Here is a 4,871-nt window from a genome sequence, read left to right on the forward strand (position 1 = left end):
GGGGGTGGGGAGGTAGACACCACCCCCACTTAAGGTAGAGAAACTGAAGCCCCAGCCCTGCGTCGCCTTAGTCCTCACTTAGTCGCCCCCTCCTAGGCCGCCGGCCCTGCTAGCCGCCCCGCTCCCCCTAGCGGCGGGCGGAGGGTGGAGGTGGTTCCCGGCCCGTGCGGCGCGGTCCCGCCCACCCCACCGCAAGGCCCCCATTGGCAGCCGCCGCGGCTCTGGGCAGGGCACCGTGTTCTGATTGGCCAGTGCTGTCCGTCCATCCCGCATTCGCCATGGCGACCACGTTGGGTCCCCCGGGAGAGTTCCAAATTCCGTCCCCGCCCGCCGCCCCCTCCCGTCCGGCCCGGGCCGCGGCATTCCGGAGGCGCCCCCCCTCCCCCATCTCCCCGCGGCCCCTCCCCACTGGAGACCTGGGGTTCCAGGGGGTGAGGGAGTCCGGGGAGGGGTCTAGAAAGTTCTGCTCTGAGTTCGGGGGTTGCCGCGGGCGCCCCGACTGTGTCTGCTCCTCAAGCACACCCCACAACTTAACCCCTTCTTTCCCGCGGAAGGCGCGCGGCCTGGAGCAAGTTCCCGGGCCGCCGTGGCCTGCCGCCCCCGCCCTGCCGCCCCCGCTTACCTCGGGCCGAGACCTGCGGGTTCCGGACGTCCGAGCCGCCGCGGCGGGCTGGAGCGGGCACAGTGCAGCGGCGACCGCCGCTGGAGGGGCCGAGGGCGGGCCGCGGAGTCTCCTCCTCCCTCCTGGGGGGAGGGGAAGCAGGGGGAGCGGCGGGGCCCCCGAGGCGGTCGCAGGCTGCGGCCTGCCGAGCTGCTGGGGTGGGGGCTCCAGCCTAACTTCGGGGCGAGGGGTGCGGGCCGGGACGGTGGGCTCTGTTGCAGAGCTGGCCGGACCCCGATGGAGGCCCCACCCCCGTGAGGGGCCGAGAGTGGGGGGGCTCGGCTTTCTTGGTTCAGGTTTCCTCAGCGTCAACTAGGTACGAGGCGCCCCCCGCAGAAACGGGCACCGCGGGTCCCGGCTCGGCACGTGGAGGGAGCTTACCAAGTCTTCACTGTTGTTACTTCCATTCTTCCCTGGGCCAGCTCTGTCACCGAGTGGACGTGGGCCAACAAGTCTGTGCCCATCGGGCCTCAGTTTCTCCTTCTGTACAACAAAAGGGTTGACGAAAGCAGCCTGGCGCTTAAGAGGTGGGGGGCGTGGGGAGCGCTCGGCCCGGCGAGCAGAGACTTTTCTCCGCATTGCGATGGTGGTTGGCAGGACCTGGGGAATTACGGTAATGCACTTTCGTGGGCGCCCGTATGTTTTGGGGGTAGAGTGTTTGTGATCTTGGCTGGAAAGCGGGGACAGGCGTCTGGAGGACTCCCCACCACATCCTGTACCCTGCAAGGCCCCCGAGGTGAATCTATTTAAAAGAAGACCAAAAATTCACCAAGACGGTGGGGAAAAGCCAGCCTGATTGGGATTTTACCTAGAAAAAGAAGCTGAATATTACAAAGATAAGTTAGTTTTACCCCATGATCAACAGAGTTTAGATTATGATTGCAACCACACACGCCTTAGAATGAACCAAGAATGAATCAAATATTAACACTGGAAGTCTTTTTTTTTCTTGTAGTAGTTGAGTATGTAGCATCCTTCCCTTCTGATTTGGTTTTTGCAGTAAGAGAGTCATTTTTGCAAAAATATTTGAAAGCTTCCTCAAACTCTAGGATCACTCTGAATCCTTTGATAGTCCAGTGATTTTTTTTGGGTCTGGGTCACTTCCCTTGCAGACGTTCCCTTTCTCTGTGGGCAGCAGCTGTTCCATTTCTCCTGCATTGCTTCCACCAATTTCATGAAATCCCACACTTTGCAAGACTGGTAGTTTCACTTGTTGATTCATTTGCTTTGTATTTGTTCTGCATGGCTGAATGTTGACAGCGTCTGTTCACCAGCCAGAGACAGATAGGGGATGTATGCAGTTTGAGTACTCAGAGGACAAGGGCATCCACATTTTACAGCTGGGGAAGTGAAGGCTCAGAGAGGCTCTTGGCTCAGACTTGCACAGGGTCCTACAGTCAGTAACAGCCTTGGGTCAAGAGCCCAGAGGTCTTGCCCAGAGTTTTTGGAGGTGGAAACGGGGCTGGAGAAGGTGGTGGAGACTGAGTTGATGGTGCACCTGAACTCTAGCTATAACCTCATCACTATCAGGCTTTCTCTCCTTAGGGAGAAGCAATAAATATTGTCCTGAGGGTGTCTTTTGCAGGGGCTAGGGTGGGGTGATGTGACCCACCCGATTGTAGAACCAAGGTAGGTGCTGGCCACGGTTTTGGCAGCTCCCATGATGTTATCTTAGTTACCTAGGGGCTGGGTGTTATTACCACCCTGTCATAATGAGAAAAGTGAAGATCAGAAGTGACTGGGCTGGGCACGGTGGCTCACACTTGTAATCCTGGTGCTTTGGGAAGCCGAAGCAGGAGGATCGCCTGAGGCCTGGAGTTCAAGACCAGCGTGGGCAACATAGGGACACCCTGTCTCTACAAAAAGATGAAAAGTTTAGACAGGTGTGGTGGTACGCACCTGTAGTCCCAGCTAACTTGGGAGGCAGAGGCCAGAGGATCATGTCAAGTAACTGGCCCAGGGTCACCCTGTGAGATGTAGGATCCCAGATCTGACTGTTTCAATTTTACTGTAGTTCTCTTTCTAGAACAACACCTCCAGGTGCCTCTCTGAATGCAAGGTTGATCTGGCATCAGCCTCCCCAGTGGTCTCAGTAGGGTTTCTCTCTGGCAGCCTGTCCCACTCCTCTCAACTCAGGACAGTCAGGTTTTTGAGGCATGTATCGATATTTTCCACACTTCAGCAGTTCTCTTCCTGTATCACTGCCACCACTTTTTGCCACTAACAAATGACACTTGTGCCCTTATTTACTTAGCCTTTTTCTTTAAATCATTCCACTGTAGAATCTACATGTGGAGGATCTACATGTATCTTAAAGGCTATTTCATATAGCTAGGTAAATAGAAAATTTGTATAATTTGCCAGAAATAGAAGAAAATCACAACAATAAATAGCATGCAAATAAAACAACATTAGTAAAGTCTAGCTAGAAATGTTCTCTTTGTTAAGAAGGGGCATCATTTCTACACCCATGTTCATTGCAGCATTGATCACAATAGCTGAAAGGTGAAAGTAACTCAAGTGTCCATCAACAGATGAATGAACAAAATGTAATATGTATTATACACATAGTGGAATGTGATTCAACCTTTAAAAGGAATGAGAGTCTGACACACTACAACACGGAGCAACCTTGAAGACATCATGCCAAGTGAAATGAGCCAGTCACACAAGGGCAAAGACTGTGATTCTACTAAGATGAGGTACTTAGATTGGTCAAATTCAAGAGACAGAAAATAAAACGGCAGCTGCCAAGGGCTTGGGGGAGTAGAAAACGGGAAGTTCTGTTTCGTGGGTATGGAGTTTCAGTTTGAGAATATGAAAAATGTTTTGGACATGGGATGTGGTGATGTTTGCATGACAGTGTGAAGGTACATAATACCATTGCAGTGTACACTTTTTTTTTTTTGTAGAGTCAGGGTCTGCTATGTTTCCCAGGCTGGTCTTGAACTCCTGGGCTCAAGTAGTCCTACCACTAGGGCTTTGTCCAAGGTGTTGGGATTATAGGCGTGAGCCACCCCACCTGGCCTGAATCAACACTTAAAAATGCTTAAAATGGTAACTTTTGTTACATATATGTATGTGTGTGTGTGTATATATATATACATTTCTTACCATAATAAAGCATTTAGAAGTCAGACATCCTGTTTTGATGTCTAATAAAAGATTGAAAAATGGGGAAAAATAAGGGACCTAGTCTGTGTGAGAGGGGTTAAAACAGTTTAGCCCTCGGCTAAGCGTGGTGACTCACGCCTATAATCCCAGCACTTTGGGAGACAAAGGTGAGCAGATCACTTGACTTGTCAAGAGATCGAGACCATCCTGGCCAACATGGTGAAACCCCGTCTCTACTAAAAATACAAACATTAGCTGGGTGTGGTGGCATGCATCTGCAGTCCCAGCTACTTGGGAGGCTGAGGCAGGAGAATTGCTTGAACTCAGGAGCAGAGGTTGCAGAGAGCCGAGATTGAACCACTGCACTCCAGCCTGTCGATAGAGTGAGACTCTGTCTCAAACAAACAAACACACAAACAAACAAAAACAAAAGAAACAGTTTAGCCCTAAGCTGAGGCTTCTGCTGGACACAACCAAGATTGAGAAAGACGTGTAAATGACATTTTTTGCAGTGTAACTCAGTTTATCTAAAGTCCTGTTGGGGTCCCACCTACAGTCTTCTTGCAGCTCACCAGGGTAAGTAGCCCCCATATGAGGCGACACTTTACTGGGATGGTATGTGGCCTCCTCCCTGCCTGGGGGCCTGAGAGAAGACTGGCAGGCTTCCTACCACTGAAGCATCCAGAGTGTTTTGCAGAGGAGCGGGAGGCAGAGAAGCTTTCCTGGAGGAGGCAGGATCCAGTGGAGCCCTGATGGGTGGAGAGGAGCTGGAGGGCTTCCCAGGTACGTGTGTGGGACCACAGCTGGGACGGAGAAGGGAGGTGGGTATTAATATGGCAAGCACAACCAGACTGGGTGGTGGTGGAAGTTGGATGGGGTTAGACTGTGAAGGTAATAGGAAGCCACCACTGGTTTGTTTGTTTGTTTTGTTTTTGAGACAGAGTCTCTGTTGCCCAAGCTGGAATGCAGTGGTGTGATCTCGGCTCACTGCAACCTCCACCTCCTGGGTTTAAGCGATTCTTGTACCTCAGTCTCCCGAGTACCTAGGATTACAAGCGTGTGCCACCACGCCCAGCTAATTTTTGTATTTTTAGTA

At 52.1% G+C, this 4,871-nt stretch overlaps 1 protein-coding gene across 1 annotated transcript in view; it reads right to left on the bottom strand.

Annotated features, from left to right (window-relative positions):
• The window catches only part of CCDC102A (coiled-coil domain containing 102A), a 23,504-nt gene extending 22,214 nt beyond the window's left edge, over nt 1-1,290 (bottom strand). Inside the window, exon 1 of the mRNA XM_023210029.2 lies at nt 623-1,290. The gene's annotated coding sequence lies outside the window, so the exon portion shown is untranslated. The remainder of the gene's footprint in view (nt 1-622) is intronic.
• Nucleotides 1,291-4,871: the final 3,581 nt, after the last annotated feature.

Source organism: Piliocolobus tephrosceles, chromosome 17, assembly GCF_002776525.5.
Source record: "Piliocolobus tephrosceles isolate RC106 chromosome 17, ASM277652v3, whole genome shotgun sequence".
Classification (NCBI taxonomy): domain Eukaryota; kingdom Metazoa; phylum Chordata; class Mammalia; order Primates; family Cercopithecidae; genus Piliocolobus; species Piliocolobus tephrosceles.